The sequence below is a fragment of the Lepisosteus platostomus genome, chromosome 14 (genome assembly GCF_059453375.1).
Source record: "Lepisosteus platostomus isolate fLepPlt1 chromosome 14, fLepPlt1.hap1, whole genome shotgun sequence".
Classification (NCBI taxonomy): domain Eukaryota; kingdom Metazoa; phylum Chordata; class Actinopteri; order Semionotiformes; family Lepisosteidae; genus Lepisosteus; species Lepisosteus platostomus.
The window spans coordinates 17,076,155-17,094,400 of record NC_142624.1 but is presented as its reverse complement, the minus strand read 5'-3'; the positions used below and the strand labels follow the sequence as shown (position 1 = coordinate 17,094,400).

Genomic DNA, 18,246 nt, shown 5'->3' with positions numbered 1-18,246 from the left:
AATTACAGCCATTCTGACAATATAGAATAGAGTAATTATTAATATTTATTATTTTTTTTGCCATTTCAGAGGTTTCTATCTTCAACTTAAAAATAGTTCTGAAATAAAGGTACAGTGGCCATGTAAGTCCTCTCCTTTGTAAAATAGATCTGCTATTTTACAAAGCAGAGGAAATTCTATCAAAAGATGTAATTCAGATTGAACGGGATACAGAACAAGAGAAACTAACAGACATTAAAAATCTTACAACCAAATACAGCATGTCAGATAAAAATGAGTTATGAATTCTCTTGAGCAAAATTTACCTATTACAATATTAGTCAGTAATTCAGTAATTACAATTTAAGAAATTCAGCTGAGTTATGTTCTGCTTGAATGTGTTCCTACTACCCTTTGAAGACATTCCCATGTAGTCACAGAAACAGGAATTAAATGTATGTAGCAAAGGGAGAGGGTTAATTAAATATGCATTCCAACTGTGTTTTCTTAAAGGCTACAGTCTGCATAATTCATTCAGATTTATTGATACAATTACAGCACAAACTTTGGTCTTTCTTTCTCATTTCCAACATTCTTCTATATCTGAAACAAACACAACCTTATTAATAGCTTCAACAAAAGTGATAAAAGGAAAGAGACCATAAGAGGTCTCCTTTATTCACTTTTTGAGATGATGCAACTTATATGTAGACTAACCCCTTTGTGAACTTTATACTATACTACATTTGTTTTGTATAGTGTGTGGTTTCTTTTTTAAAGCCCTTTTGTTAGTTTAAGCCCCCAGTTTGGCATAGCTGAACTGAATAAAATGTCAAGCAATTCAAAAATAGTCATGGAGTACTTAAAAATGCCAGCATTTGACATTATGAATTGTTTAATATGGTTACCTTTTCTTTCTTCTTTATTTGTATCGCTAGCTCTGCCTTTCTATCATGTTTAGCATAAGTCCACTGGTTTCACCAGCACTTCATATAATGGTAGCCACAATATTATACCTACTGAAATCTAAACACAATGTCAAACTAAAGCTTATACCAGATCCATATATTCAATCAAACAATTTAATGAATTTACCTTTCCTGAAGGTGATGGTCATGGCATTTATCTCCTGTGTGAGACAGGAAGAGATGAAGGATAGATCAAGGGAATGGTCTGTCTGAACCTCTCTTCACCTGCTGAAGAGAGAGGGTCAGAGTCTGAGGGTTTGAATGATCATGAGGATACAAAATAGCAGAAACCCTAATCAGTGTCCTATGATTGCCATCTAATCGGATTGGCCATATCACTAAGTGGAGATAAGAAATCCTGCTTACTACTTAATGTCCTGTGTGAACAGTCTGAACTGCGGTGTTAGTAGTTCATTACTTCAATTATTTAGTACTTTCTTTTTAAACTGTTTTTTCATTTTTTACATAAAATCTTGAATACATTTGCATAAGTTTAATACTTAATTATTCTTTTTAGAATCTTACTATTAGAACACTTTAGTGATTGAAAACAGTAAAGCTTAAGGAGAATACCTCAATTCCGTCCCATTGACACTATATTGAAAAACTAACCTGTAGTTGATAACGACAATTTCAAGTTTTAAAGGTAAAAGAAATGTATTTAAGTGATACTACTTGTCCTAGAAATAATGAATTTATGCCTCCTACAAAAATAACTAGAAGTATTCCTGATCATTACTCTTGATTTTTTAAAGATGATATGGTACAGCATAGGTATGCCAATAGGCTGGAGTCAAACTTTAGACCAACACTAAAGATTAAAAAGTACTCAGTAAGTTAAAATAGATAGGAGCAATGTGTTTATAAAAGAAGGCAGCAAATGTACACCATATCTGGAAATGGATTTCCTTTCATATCATTGTAAAATATTTGTCTACCCTGTATTTGAGTCAATGAAATAGGAAAAAAGTTTCTGTCCCAAGTTACCAAAATCTTGATTCTGGGTTAATATACACTGACCAAGACACTTATAAAAAGTAAAACCCTATTTAGAAATAAGCAACTGAAGACACAAGGGTAAAGAATAAAGACAAAGCAAGTAACTATAAAGTTAATTACAGCCCTAAGCTACACTAACAGTGCTTGTTTAATTTGGCTTACTCCAAATCGGATGTTTTAAAGTATCCCTATATACTATGGCACCTGAAAAAAAAATTGAGTGAAATGTTTTTTCTGCTCCAAGTGAAACTGCAATACTCAAAGTATTATAAACCTTTTGAGTAAAGCTATACTCAAAAAGACGGCTTCAGCAACAAAAACCTCAATCTATTAGGAAAAGCAGTTTCACAAGCTACTCTGTAGCAGTGTGTGATGGAATAAAACCAAATACAATATATTTATAGTAATCAGGGCTGGTCATGCCACTGAATTTCACAACCTTATCGAGAACACAGACTAAAACAGCAAAGGCTCAGACATGATTTTACTGAAGGATTCAGATTAGATGATTTTGTCGACATGAGCAGGCTACCCCACTGCTATTAGACCCTGAGCAGATGGCCAAGACTCAACCAAGAAAGCCGAGGTCCATTAGCCAGTCAATGCTGAACCAGATCAATATGAGAAACATGGCCTGGAACAGATGCTCCCCTCTGTTCTGAAGAAGATTTGATGAGCATCTGGCTGCTTTAGCAAAGGAAATATTAAATCTAAGCCCACAGGGTAAATGACCCTACTGAGACAGAAAAGTGGTTTGGTTAACAAAAGTCGAGTAGAACAAGTAGAACATGTTAACAGGCATTTCATTTAAGTTTTGTGCTTAGTTTTTAAAAACAGGGTATAAAAATGTTTTTGTAGCATTCATGCATAGCACCAAATGAGAAGATGCATCATGTTGTATGTCAATTAAATACATCACAATATTTCAATGCTTAAAATAAATGCATTTCTTTTATACTCATAGGAATTATTAGAACATTTTTGATGGGATTTTACTGTTATTTAGAAAGTAATATTTGTCCCTCTTCATTTTGGAATAGCCAATTACTACCCAAATCAGTTTTTATTGTAAATCAATATTGTTTGTGAAAATATATATGAGAAGAAAACTACTGAGTGAATCAGGATCCAACAGAAATCTATTCTTCAATAGAAATTTAAAATTAAGTCTGCATTATATCTTTTAATTATATTTAACTTTCACATTTATACCAATAATCATAAAATACAGTATCTAGTCTTACTAATTCCATATACCTCTGTTAGGACAAGTACTTCTAACTTCATTTTATCAAGACTATAGACATAAGTACAGTAACAATAAAAAGCCAAACCCCTAAAGAATGGAACGTTTAAGATTCATTTCTAAGCTTTGCAGCTGGGTTCCCACTAAACAGTGACACAGTAGCTAAAAAACATGATAAGATCAGCAGAAAGACAGTTAAGAAATTCAACACTTAACATTCAGACAGCCAAAGAGGTCATGAAATAATTTTCAAGAAGACAGCATTAGACAATTAAACCTAAGGGTTAAAGAAGAGGACTTGTGATATGGGGTATGTTAAACCAAAAAACCCAAGGTGGTTTGTTCTTTGTAAAGTACTTCAAGTAGGTAGCTTTATCAGCAGGCATAGGCTGCAAAGAACAAGTACTGTAAATGTTTATTCTATGCTGAAAAGAGAAGAAAAGAAACAACATTTTGGTTGTGGACCCTCCACCATGAAGAAGGCTCCACAGGCAAAAGGTTGTGCTTCTTTTCTTCTCTTTTCAACATGGAATAAACCTTTACTTATTCCCTAGTTCTTTGTAAATACCCACAGATGTACAGTAAAACACAAAAGAAAACTCCATGAAAGAAAAGATATCTGTATCTAAGCATTATATATCAAAGCAATTTTGAAATCCAAACTGGAAAAAGGAAAATTTGAGGAAAAATCTAAACAAATATTAATGTCTAAGGAATATATCTCAGCTTCATCTGTACTAACGAAGACTGAACACAAATTGTACACAATCTACTATTGGAGATGACAGTAATAGTTTCATATATTTAATTTTTTAGTTAAATGCTGAAGTGCATACTGTAAATAAAATATCCCTCTTAATTCTAAAGACCCTCTTAATTCTAAATAAACCTTCAAAAATAGGAAGTAAAGATAAATAACTGATTTCTGAGAAAATAACTGATTTTTGACTAATTTTGTAACAAATGCTTAATGAAATAGGAATGACCTAGCAAGACATCACATTTTTGTACTGTCAAGTTATTTTCTTAGCTAAACTTAAGGGATTAAAGAGCAGTATCCATCTGATTGGCCTATGATGTGGGCTGCACAGGTCTGGATGTAAAGATTTATTTTGGGCTAGAGACAGAAATCAGTAATTTCTCACTAAATAGAACTACAGATAAACCAAACAGTTGCCAGGGCTCAAGATCAAACACTATAACTTAAAAACATTAAATGGTTCTGCTTTTCTTTTTATCACAATTTAACATGAATCTGCTCTTTTGTTCATTTGAATTTTCACTGTAATATTCATTCTCCCTCTCAAAGCACTATGGGGAATATGGATCAAGAAAATATTCTAAAGATAAGAATCACAGAAACACAGCTTCTTATGAAATGTATTACATAATTTAATTCAAAAACATTAAAAAAGAATCATACAGCATTTAGATTATGTAACACAAGAAATGTTTTCTGCTTGAACTAAAAGGCAGACTGCCCTAGCCTGGAAGCATGTTACATCCCACTATCCACCTAGGAGTCTCAGTTCTTCTGCTGGCTCTTCAAGCCTTTGCTGGGCTCATTCTTATCAATCCAATACCAAAGGTCAGATGACTGCTTTAATATTTTTCTACTTTCTACTTCTAAACCTCAGAAACATATAGGACAATTTCTAACTCTATAGACAGTTTCCAACTTCTGTATATAGACTATCAAAGCAATCTACTAACAATTTTTAGTAATGAACATTCAAGATCTACATTAAGTGCAGGTCTATTGTGGAAGTCCCACTGGGTCCCTTCAGAACCCTTCATGGTTTGTTTTTAACTATAAGCAGAAATAAAAGTAAAGTAATAATAAACAAAACATGATATGAAACAAAGAATAAATAGATTAAATCAATGTTAAACTGAAGCAACCAGGTGACTTTCAGATTGCCATAGAGTTTTTGCTACCTGCATGTAACACTGCACTTGTCTACTTTACATATCATCTACCAGGTTTTTCCCAATCATTAATTTATTGATGGCTTTTTTGTCTTCCTTTGCAGATCCTTCAATATTTGCTAATTCTTGCCCTTTGCTATTGCCTAAGAACACGATTAATTAACAAGCTATATCAGAATCTAAGTCACTGACATAAATTAAGAAGAACAATGGTCCTAATAAAGATCCCAGCAGTACTCCAATAATTAATCACCTCGATTCAAGCACCGACCCCTTATCTATCATCTGTTTTCTATCCATTAATCACTTCTCTACATACATGTATTACCTACATTACTTACTACCCACAATTTAAGAATGAATCTTTTATGAGGATGTTTATTTTAGAAGGAGAACCTTCTGAAATTGTAAACATACCTTAAGTGAAGTGTTATATGGTAAGAAAGTAGAAAAACATCAACACTTTTCAATAAACAAGCAAGAAAACTAGAGAATGAGAACTCGACAGGAAAGACAAACTTGTCCATTCATTACTCACTCAAACTCACATCCAACACAGAGAATAGCGTACCTTAGCTCCCCAACCTGAGTTAATGTATCATTAAGCCATGTCTCCATGGTACTATCTTCCTGACCTGGCACGTTCTTGTGGCAAGCTTTGTCCTTCAGTGGAGTTTGCTGGAGGCTGTCAGAGCTCACACAAAGCTGAAATCTGTAACAATCTGACTGCAGACAACATTCCCCAGCTGAAACCCCGACTGAGGCCGTTGTGTAAAGCACACCAACAGAGGTCTGTTTCAAGACTTCATTATTATTTTACAAGCATTGGAACAACAACACCGACAGCTCGTATGTCCTTAAATTAATAAGATACAATTCTGAATTGCAGCCAATGCTTAACAGTGTTTACTGTCAGCAGCTTCCACACATCAACAACTTCTCAGGAAAGACCAATGGCCATTTTAGATTTGTGACTCTAGTTACAAGAGCTATTGTTAATTTGACTTAAAAAAAGCACAGATGAGCTCAAAGGACCACAGGTCTTAGTATGAGTGAATCTTGCACACTAAAAAATCACATCCAGAAGTTTACCAAGTCTTGCATTTTCCACTGCTTTTCGTTCTGCATTACTTTGCAACAAAAATCAAATTTTGTGTGGAAGAATTTGCACCTTTGAACATGTTGTTTCTCAAATATAGCAGTTAATTAAAAAGATACATTTGTTTTAAAATAAAATGTTTATGCTATCTAACTCAAGGTACTGCCATTCACTGATTGTGCCAAACAAAACCACATGGAGACGCAAAGTTAGTGTTATTGGGTAGGCAGCATTAGTTTATGGGCTATTCAATGTAAAACTTGAAAGTAAACAACCTTTACATAAATGCTTAAGTACACCTGCAGGATTAGAAAAAAATACAAAATGCTACATTACATACAATTACAAAAAAATTACAGAAAAATGCTTACATATTATGGGTTCAAAAATATTTTGCATTTTAGATTTTTTAACTCAGCCCAAAGCCATAATTACATTATCTCTTAATAACAATTACCTTCTGATTTAGGTTTAATGAATGAATGGAAATGTTTTATTTTTCTGCAGTCTTGTAGCTTGATATCACAGTCATCGGAACATTCAGAGCAGATAACACAAATCTTAAAATCATGCTTCTAACTTCTGCACACTTTGTAAACAATCAAGTTGCTCCACCGCACACTGCAAATAAAAGAAAAAAACTTTCTAACAATTCATTTGATCGTAGTAAAATCTGCCCCACTGGCTCTCACTCAGTTTAGCTATATTCCTTTGCTCTACCAACCTTGGATGAACAGCTACACAGTCTCAATCCAAACCATCAATCTCAAGGTCAGCTGTGAAAATCCTGCAAACACAGGGACCCAGGCAAACTGACAAATAAATAAATAATTGTAAAAACTCCCAGTATCTGTTGTAGGCTGTATTACAACCTCTCTCTGAACATCAGAAAGACTAAGGAGATAATTGTGGACTATAGAAAACACCAGGGAGGAGATCACACACCTATCTACATCAATGGGACTGCAGTGGAGAGGATCAGCAGTTTTAAGTTCCTGGGAGTTAACATCTCAGAGGACTTAACCTGGACCCACCACACCAACACCGTGGTCAAAACAGCACGGCAGTGCCTATTCTTTCTCCGTAGGCTAAAAAGGTTTGGCATGCCATCACATATCCAGGCCAACTTCTACAGGTTTACTATTGAGAGCATCCTGACTGGTGGCATCACTGCCTGGTATGGGAACTGCTCCACCCGGGATCGCAAAGTACTGCAGAGAGTGGTGAAGTCAGCGCAGCTCATTACCAGCTGTGAGCTACCAAATACCAGGATATCTACTCAGCTAGATGTCTGAAGAAGGCCAGGTCCATTCTCAAGGACTCCAGTCATCCCAGTCACAAACTGTTTTCCTTCCTACCGTCCGGTAAACGGTACCAAACTATTTGGTCCAAGTCCAACAGACTACGGAACAGCTTCTACCTCCACGCAATAAGACTGCTAAATAGCCAACCTGCAGCTCCTTTAGCAAATCACCTGTAATGGCTACATGGACACACAGTTTTCACTGTTTTCAGCATAACTGCACTACTTGTATATATTGCATACACCATGGACACATAGCAGCTCTACTCATATTTTTTATTTAATTTCTATTACATCTATAATTATGTAACCTTATTTTCACAACCTCAATTTTGTGATTTTGTGTTTTTGTGATTCTTGTGATTCTTGTGAGCTCACGGAAAAGACATTCCATTGCCAGCAACTACTGCTGCACGCTGTATTGTTGTGCACTTGATAAATAAACTTTGATTTGATTTGATATTAGGGCCACTCTTGGTCCTACGGGGTTTGATTAAGTTGCTCCTTTAAGCTGTAAAGATCACCCTGCATTATGGGCTAACTTTATTTTTTACCAAGAGGATCGACTTGGGAGATCCTAACATTCTGCTTATAAGAGCAGAACAAGTGTGCATATTTTACTCTGCTTCATATCTGGCCCAGAAGCAGTGGAATGTGAAAATCCCAATGCGATGAATTTGACAGCTGGAAATAGGAGCCTTCAGATGACAGATGAGACTAGACGATGGCACATGAAGAGATTCTTAGATTACAAACTGCTTTGGGAATCCCTAATGTGCAGGATTAAGGGAGTTACAGTATGTAACAATGGTATTGTTATCGTTTTGAGGCATTATCTATCAATTTGAAAACAACTATAAAGAACCATTAAAAGAATAAAAAAGTCAATGGTCAGAATTCCGAACAACAGTAAACAATTTATGGGTCTACATCTATAATATGGCTTTCTGAGGCACAGAAATGCCAACAGCTCTAAAAGGCTTTATGTATCCAATTACAAGTAAAAGATCAAACCTAAGGAATTACTGGAGCCACAACATCAGATTCCCCAACCATCTCATCAGGAAAACCATGGGAGATGTCCTTATATAGAAGCTCATTAGTGGTACTGCTCTATTTTATTACAGAATGTTTTGGGCTAGGGGAAGGGTAGGGTGAACTGACAAAGCCAGGCGAATCAGTCCTCTCTACATCCAGGTTCTAAACAATCTGACCTCAGAATCCACTAAACACTTCTCATCATCCACTCGTGTGCATTAATCTGATCTACATGAGTTGCTGCCGGCTCTGTTAATTATAGACATTGCAGTGCCATCTAAATTATAGAACTGCAGTCTGAAAATGACACCTTGTCACGAGACAATAACGGAGCACTACTGGTGCAATACCATTTGAATACTGATTGACTTTCTGCTAAAAAATTGGTCTGAGCAAGTTTTCAGTGAATGAGTTTCCCCGTTTAAAAGGGGCAGAGTGCTAATTAAATGTCTTGCGGCTTTATGACTATGAATCTGGGTTTCCTAATACTGACTGAAAAACTGCTGTAAAAAATCCAACAAACTTACTATGAGCATCACCAATCAGGTCAAGTGAAATGAAAGTTTAAGTAAACAAATGTTGTAAGTTGGAATATTAAAAGTAGCTTACTCATGATAAAGCAATCTGCCATATAATAATGTAATAATGTATAATATAATACATTATTATATATTACATATGGCCTACAAGGAAGAATTGCTGCAAAGAAACCATTGTAGAGAGTGCAGAATAAGAGGAAGAGACTTTGAGGCCAGCTTCACGCAACCTCCTCTGAACAGTTGATGTTGAAACATCTGTATTTCTAGTTGCATTGAGCTCAGCTTGTATTTCGGGGGCAGTTAGTCACCGGGTTCACAGACTTGTGACTCTAATGAAGGTATTCTTTGATTTTGAGGCCACCTTTGGCCTGCCTGACCTTATACGGTCCTCATGAGTGCCAGTTTCTTCATATGGTGTGATAGTCTTGGCCACAGGAGTTACTGACACTTGCAATGTCCTTGCAAATTGCCTTAATGATTGACCTTCATTTCCTAAAGTAATTATAGACTGTCTTTTTTCCTTGCTTAACTGAGCAAACTGTGCCATGTTCATTCAGGAATTACAAACTTCTGCCCATGCTCCCTATATTTATAGTAATCGTGGACCCTCAGCTGTTTACCAATAATAGGTGACATAAGGTAAATGAGGTAAAATGCTAGTTAACTATGAGAATAAATAAACTTCTTTTTAAACTTCTTTTAGTGTTCTAACACCATGTTATACACATTTCTGACTTTTAACTAACCTGGGCTTCAAAATTAACATTTTCAATGCAGTTCACTTAAGATTATAAGTACAGATATCATGTAATTAAATATTAAGTGTTTATAGACACGTTTATACAGTTTAAAGCACAGATAATCATGTAAAACCTAGTTTCAAGCAGGTGTACACAAACTTTTGACTGGTACTCTATTTTAAGAGGGCAGAAAAGTAATCTGCCACTTAGAGGGTATCAAATTCAACTGTTGTCACCTTGTCCTTAAAACAGATTGGAAAGCAACAAGTTTCATTTTTACTTTTGATAAACATATATTTAGTTATGAATCTTTGATCCATAACTGAATATGAATAATACTTGAGACAGATACCCCACCCTTTTCACATACTGGCTTCTTTTTTATCCAAGTTTGTAAATGATTACTTTAGACATTCTTAACAACCACCATCCATACAGAATATAGACGTCTTTGAATAGGCATGCAGAGGAAAAGCAGAGCTAAAACAGAATAAGTGTTAAAAGTGTGGTAACTACAAAGAGACTACAGTGCTGAGAGTAACAAAAATACATTTTGTGGTCTCTGTACTAAAGATTTAATTACTCCTCCTCAGAGTCAAAGCTGTCTGTTCTAATTTGTGCCGAGCAGAAACCTCCGCTAGCTTTGAAAAATAATCTGAAGAAGCACTCAAAAGAACATTGTGTTGTTCCAGAAGTGGAAGTGGCTATTTGGCCAAATATTTTGTAGTCTTAAATTAAAACAGTAACAAGAAATAGACAATTTAGAATTTATCCAAGTGCTTTGGAGATGTTTCAATCTACAAATGTCACAATCCACAAAGTTGCAGTTCTTCCTCTTCCTATATGAGAGAACTGTAATAATTTATACAGGTCATGAACATTTCATGGACATGAACATCTCACATTTATAATATTTATCTCCACAAACAACAGAATCAATAACAGATCGCCATCTCTTTACAGATAACATGAACACATCACACTTGGGAAATAAGAAATGGGAAAGTCGAACTGAGGATGGTACAGTGGCGTGGCTGTTAGCACAGCTGTCTCTTGAGTCTCGTGTTCAATTCCAAACAGGTGTCTTCCACGTAGGGTTTGCACATTCTCCCCATGTCCACATGAATTTTTCAAAGCCATTCTGATGAGAGCTATCAGCATCTCTACATTGTTCTTCCATGTCTGTGTGCTTTGTAACAGAGTAGTATCCTGGCTTGTCCCCTGTTCTTCTAGTAAAGGAGCATGATTGCAGTAACTTATTTTCTAGAAGTACGTGGAATTCTGATAATGGTTCTAAGATTAAAATGACTGTTAAAAATCACAAAAACATGTCACAATTAACACTGGAAATGGTTATAATTGGGCAAATCCTGACTGGCTATGTAGTTGACAATCTTGATCTTCAAAACTACAGAAATTAGTCTGTCCCTAAGTGCAATAGATTCTAAAACCTGATAACAGCACACTATCCTTTTTGTGGTCAACTACTGCACAACTGACTCCAGTCACATAAACGTAGGATGGAATTTTATATGTAATACACCTACAACTCCCTATAACCTTTACCATTTAAAATCCAAAAATATGTCTTGTGCATATGCAGTATAAGATTAATCTGACATGTCCTTTATCTCCATTTTATGAGAGCTGCATACAACAATCTCGGTGCTACTATTAGAACTCTGGCCTTTCACGGCTGTTTAATGTCACCAGACTCAGTGGTTCAGATGACTAGTTTCGGTTCACAAGACACACAGAAAAACAAGGGACTATACCATAATGCCTTCTAATTTTTCTTTACTTAAGAAGCTTGTTCGATTTCTTATCCAGTTTCTTGTAAATTGTTATTGTACAACAGGGGGTATTCCCTACTTGTTGTATCTGTGCTACTGTTTTCAAGATTACAGGCACTGTATCCAGAAGTGGTCATCCTACCTACTGTATATTTCTCCAAGAACAAATGGTAAGATCATCAAGGAAGTTATAAAGGACCCAAGAGTAAGATCCAAGGAACTGTAGGCCACTCTCACCTTAGCTGATTTGACTGTTTATGAACCTTATTATGAGAAGGAATTCAAGTAGGTAGCTGTATCAGCATGCACAGGCTACAAGGGAACAAGTAAAGGTTTATTCCATGCTGAAAAGAGAAGAAACACAACAATTTGGCTTTGGAGGTATCACACCTGAAGAAGGCTCCACAGCCAAAATGTTGTGTTTCTTTTCTTCTCTTTTCAGCATGAAATAAACTTTACTTGTTCCCTTATTATGAGAAAACTGCTCTTCAAAAAAGAACACTGCTACCTGTTCGCCCAATGAGAGCACAGCAGATGTAAATATACAGATAACAATAGCTATAAACAATATATACAATAGATACATAGATATACAATAGATGATCCACAGGTGTTCTGAAACAATATTCTCTGGACAGACAAATCAAAGAGAACTCTTTGGCCTTAAGGAGAAATGTTATTTTTGGTGAAAATCAAACATTGGGTTCAAACAGAAGGTCCTCTGTCCAATCATCAAGCATGGTGGTGGTAGTGTGTTAGTTTTGGCAGCTTTACTGCCCTAGTACCTCAACAGCTTGCCATCATTGACACAAGCATGACTTCTGCATTGTATCAGAAGATTCTAAAAGAGAATGTCAAACCTTCTGTGACCCGAAGTGACCCAAAGCTTAATAGAAAGTAGGTCTTGCAGAAACACAACCATTCTAAATATATAATCAGATCTACAAAAGAATGACTGCAGAACATCTAAAATCATCAAAATGTTGAGGCAGAACCTGAAGTAAATTGTCCATGCAAGGTAGCCCTGAAATGTCACAGCTGAAAGAGTTCTGTAAGAAGGAATGGGCCAAAACTGGTGGTGAGAAACTGATCAACAATTATAGGAAATACTTAGTTTCAATCACTGCTGCTCAAGGAGGAGCCACCAGTTACTGAATCTAAAAGTTCACATACTTTGTCTCACATGGATATTGAATGTTGCATCATTTGAGGATAAATAAAGGTCCAGTGTTTTGTGTCATTTGTTTCACCGGGTTAACTATTATTAGGACTTATATTAGGATCTAACACATTTTTGGTTTCAAATATATGAAATATTGGAAAAGCCTTTAAAAAAACATTTTCTATACACTATATGAATGAAGTGGGCATTTGTTTTTACCTACTAAGGATTCCTGTAACACTATAAGATCTGATATGTTACAAACATAATTCTGGTGCATAATTCTCTGCATTGCCCAGTAAATTGTCTCTGAGGTCTGTTAGGAATCAATCACTATTCATCTTTCATATTCCAAAAATATGAATATCTTTCAAAAAGGCCATCATGGTTTGTTTTTATGAAGGCATGAAGTTCATGAATAGATGAACCCAGAAGATATAATGGGACGTAAATGAGTACAGAACAAAGATTTAAATAACTTTCTACAGTTTTAGGTATGAAACAAGTTCCAGAGCATTTAAGTTTTATCAGTAAAAGAAAAACTTCTAAACACATGGGTTGAGATATATATATATGGGTCTTCTTAAGGTGTTAACTGTAAGTGAGAATGTTTTCTCTATTTTAAACCATCTGGTTAAATAAAAGATGGAAAAACAAAAGCTCTCCAGCAATGCACTCAGAGTGTAAAATGGCTCTGACTAGTGTGGTTTTTGGAGGATCATCTTCTTCATTTTTTCCTATTAATGTCACCATTTCTCCAATAATAATAATTATAATAATAACAACAACAACAACACTTACATAGTGCTTTTCTGGACACACCACTTAAAGCGCTTCACAGGCAATGGGGACACTCAATCAGTGTGCATCTTGGATGATGCGACATTCAAATGTCAAAATGCGTGGTAAACCCCATACTGCAGGTTGGGGTGGCACTTGTGGTGCATTAGTTGTTAGTGAAACGATTGCTTTATTTAATCTCTCTATTGTGCATACTTAAATTTGCTTAATATAGAATTTTACAACTAAAGGAACTTTTTGGTAGTTGAGCACAATAATAACAGGAGCATAACGTCTCTAAACGTCATAAACGATATTAATTTAGGAATATAAATATACTATACAAACTGTATATGGCTAGAATTGGTAGTTTAAATAAATTATACACAACAGTATTCCACTTTCTTCATAAACATTTTAAGCATCAAAATCTTTCACTCGGTCACTTACTGTGGTTATCTTGGAAAAGTTTTGACGTGTTCTGACTATATTGAGTTTATATACTTTATAAAAAGCTATAATGTTTTAACCTTTTCTATGAATACTGTTTTCATAACCTTTGCTTTCTTATTAAAACGCCTATTTTTGAGACAGGATGCTTCAGTTGTCGATAACTTCACAAAAAAATTACACAGAGCCTTCGAAACATATTTTAAAGATTGCAATTTGTGAAAATTTTCTTTTATCTAACTTTTATATAGACATCTAGTACCTGGTCCATTTTCAGAAACTTTATTTTTAATAAAGCAGATGGCAGGTGTAAGTGAGTTCATAATGCGAGAATTACTATTCCTATGTACGCGAAACACCTGACTATATAAAGCATGGATGGACTGGTGAATTTATACTTGTAAAAACATTCCAATTTAAAATGAAATACGGAAGATATTATTAATATTAATATTAATAATGAACATGAAAAAGTTTGCAAAACATGGATACTGTCAATGGCAAGGGTTAAAAACAAGCCTTAAACAAAATCGTATATATATATATTTTATAATTATAATCTAGAATATTAAAGTGGCATTAAAAAGGCCACTGAAGCATGCATTGAAGTGTGTGGAAAAGGTCTACGTTTAATTGCGGCCAAAAAGCAAGTTATACTTTTAACAAGTTGTTCCTTGGAGTGCTTTCAGTGCTTTCTATGTGTAATACCTAATCACAGCGGGGGGAGGGTGTGTAGGGGAAGGTTTAGGCTGCAATTGAATTGGGACTCTCTATTCTTCACACCTGAAACATTGCATTTCTTTTCTTCCCTTTTCAGCATGGAATAAAACTTTACTTGTTCCTTTGCAGCCTATGCATGCTGATGCAGCTCTCTACTTGAACTCTCGGTTCTTGACTGTGAAGAATTTGGAGAACTCTACAACTGTTTTTATTTTCTTTGTGACTTTTTTTCTCCTGATCATAACTGTAACAAATTGTCATGTTTCACTTCCTTGTGTAACAATCATGATGTTTCCGAAATATGAAGCTTCTTAATTTTTGAAGAATTTGCTGCCAAGAAGTGAGTGCCATAAACAACACAAGTTTATTGATATAGATATACAGTATGTATTTAGCTGGTTGTATCCGGCTATTAATTTTATATATTACAGTATTTAAATGTTCAATTAACATTCATGTTCTCATAGCGGGACCCCAGCCATCCGGACAAACAAAGGTGATAAAGGTATTAAAAATTCAAAGGGGTGCCGTGTGGCAGAATTCAGCACATTTTAAATTAACGAGAGGCTATGAACAGCAGCAGCCCCTGTGTCGATGTTAGTGGTTTTATGATAAATATAATAATAATAATTATTATTATTATTAACAATAATAATGAACAAATAACATAATAAATCACATTCCAAAAAGATAAACTACAGAATGTCTTCTTTTTCTGTTTCAGCTTAATGGGCAAATATAAAGTCAAATCAGTCAGGATCTCAAGAGTTTAACAAGTGTCAAAAACATTTCACATAACAAAACAGACATAAAAGTGAAAGAAACAGACCTTAAATTTAGATTGTATATCTCTGTAAGTGTCCGAACAGTTCAATGAAATACAGCTGTAATACAGTCAGGCAGACAGATTTTAAATTCTTCAAGCAAAATAAGGTCCTTAAGTAGTTCAGGTGGGTAGCTGCGTCAGCCTGTGTAGGCTGCAAAGGAACAAGTAATAGGTTTATTCCATGCTGAAAAAAAGAAGAAAGAGAACACAACGTTTCGGCCGTGGAGCCTTCTTCAGGTGTGAGAGAGACAGGGCAGTAGGCAAAGGTAAAGTAGCGGGAGAACAAAGGTTGGGAGGGAGGAGGAGTGAGAGGCGGGAGCAGGGGACAGAAAGAGAGGCCACCTCTTGATTTGTGTTAAGATCTGTATCTGTTGTAACTGTTAATACAATGGAGAATATAACTGAGGTTGTACTGCTTAAAGTTTAAGCTTTTAAAGTCATGCAATGTCTAAATTAGGCAGGGACATGTCACTGTTTCTTATTTTTTATTTTCTTTAAAAAAAATTTTAAAAATTAGCTTCCCATTTTCACCTTGCCATAACTATAGTGGGGATGTATATCTGGGGGCTTGTTCAGGATCTTTGATTTGTTTTGTGGAGCGGATATTTTTTCCTTGGTTCACGCGTGCTGCACTTGGGGGTTGCTTCAGTTTGTAGTGGTCCTTTGTATTACAGGTATTACGGTACTACAGTTTGTATTATGGGTAATTGTGGTGTCTATCGTGGCTTTCAGTTTAGAGGATTTTACTCTGCGCCTGACTTTGGAGCAGTCTGAGAAATGTCGCAAGGCAGATGTTTAATACATAGCAGGTTTTAGTCTCTCGGCTTATTGGGAACGTATCAGATGTTAAATTGAGGAAGATGACAACCCCCACCCCCAAACAGACCAAGGTGATACAAATCCATTCAAAAGGGTGCAGTGTGTTAACACAAACTCTGCTAGTAGAGATGCTTGTAAGAGCAAGGTGACTTTCGGCTCAATTACATGAAAGCTACTGTACGATCAGACAGATTTTAAATTCTTCAAGCAACTTTAGCTGTTTGTCAAATTGTCAAGTTTGTCAAACTAATCTGTTTAGCGGTTTGTCAAATTCACCTACTTTGAGCAGTACACAACTTCTGAAAAGTTACCTTCTGAAAAGGTTTATTTTGTATAATTCTGAAACTTGGACTACAGTATATGCCTCAGGGACTCATTCATAGTAAATCAAAATACCCCCACCCTGCTTGGTCTCAGCTCCTGCTGTTCCACACACTCAAATCCCAAGAAGTCAGATTCACAGATATGCCGAAACAGTGGCGCGCACATAAATAAACGGCAGTGTGTTAATTTACTGTATTAATATACAGTATATACAGTATGATGCGTATGGTTTCAAAACCACTACAGCGTTTCAATATTTTTCTTAATCAAAATTTAAGATGTAACCTGAAAGAGGCGCAATGCGTTTGCAACAAGCTATAATAATAAAAAACTATTTCATCCGGCTATGTAAAAAATATAGCCAAAAGGATCGCTCAACGATCAAGGATCAAGGATCGCTCAACTCTTCAGTTTACAGGTCGTCCATGGTCATTTATTATTAATATTATTAATAATATATTCCATATTGCATTTAAATTGGAACTTTATAATTGGAATATACAACACGTCTCCTGTATAACTCTTCAGTTTACAGAATAATTCCCGCAGAGCCACACAACATTGTCACAGCGTGGTAAACAGCAATCACTGGCTCACTTAAAGGTGTAACACGTCTGTCTTCACTGTCATGGTACTGTACGGTTTCAACATATTGATAAGCCGGTTACTGGCAATTGAAAAGATAACCCTACTCAACTTAAAGAATTCCGTGAAGAAATCCTTAATCACGAAACTGTCACTTATAATAATTCATCCAGATACACACTCTCACGCCGGAGCCAATTTTGCCAGAAACAACCTCCCAGTAAGTCTTTGGACTGCGCAGTACTGTATAATACAATATATGTTTTAAAGCTCTAAATTGTTGGCTGATTACTGGATGCTGAAATTTGGATTAAGACACAATACAGATTTTCTCCATTTGGATGTAAACCTGAAAGAGGCACATCACGTTTACAACAAGCAATAATAGTGAACTTGAAATAGTGAACAAGCAATAATAGTGAACTTGAAACAAACCAAAAGACACATCGGGCTTTGAGCCACCTGGGTTCAGCGCTCTACATTACAGTCCATGAGTGTTCCATTGTCCATTGCCACTATAAGGACAATAACATTTAAAAAAAAATGTCAAAGTGTTTCCAGAACATCCACTTTTGATATTTTAGCTACCTAGTTACATGATTATATATTAATATTACTATCAAGTGGTATTAAATCAGTACAATTTTTTTACAATAACAGCAAGTGGTGTTCTTACTACTTATTCTTAGAAAAGGATAAAAACTTTTTATGTACAGTATATAAACTGTATATAATGCCTGATCAAGCACATTGGAACCATAACCAACTGTAAGTCACCAAGTTAAAGTGATTGCGGAGCACATATTGTGTGGCTGCCAGAGATTCAGATGTGGAATGGCCCCTAGCCACAACAGTTGAAAACTAGGCTGCTGTTCCTGTTGAGAAGAATTAAGAAATGGAGCCTAAATTCCTCACAAAGACAACACCTAGGCAGTAACCTGATGCAG

General features: G+C 35.5%; 1 protein-coding gene across 5 annotated transcripts in view; it reads right to left on the bottom strand.

The window, feature by feature from the left end:
• The window catches only part of map3k13 (mitogen-activated protein kinase kinase kinase 13), a 90,330-nt gene that overhangs the window by 60,120 nt on the left and 11,964 nt on the right, over window positions 1-18,246 (bottom strand). For 3 of the 5 annotated variants that reach the window (XM_088607257.1, XM_088607256.1, XM_088607255.1), the window contains one exon: window positions 1,075-1,175. The exons of 1 other annotated variant lie outside the window; for it this stretch is intronic. The gene's annotated coding sequence lies outside the window, so the exon portion shown is untranslated. The remainder of the gene's footprint in view (window positions 1-1,074; window positions 1,176-18,246) is intronic. One more of the 5 variants, XM_088607258.1, reaches the window with a different exon arrangement.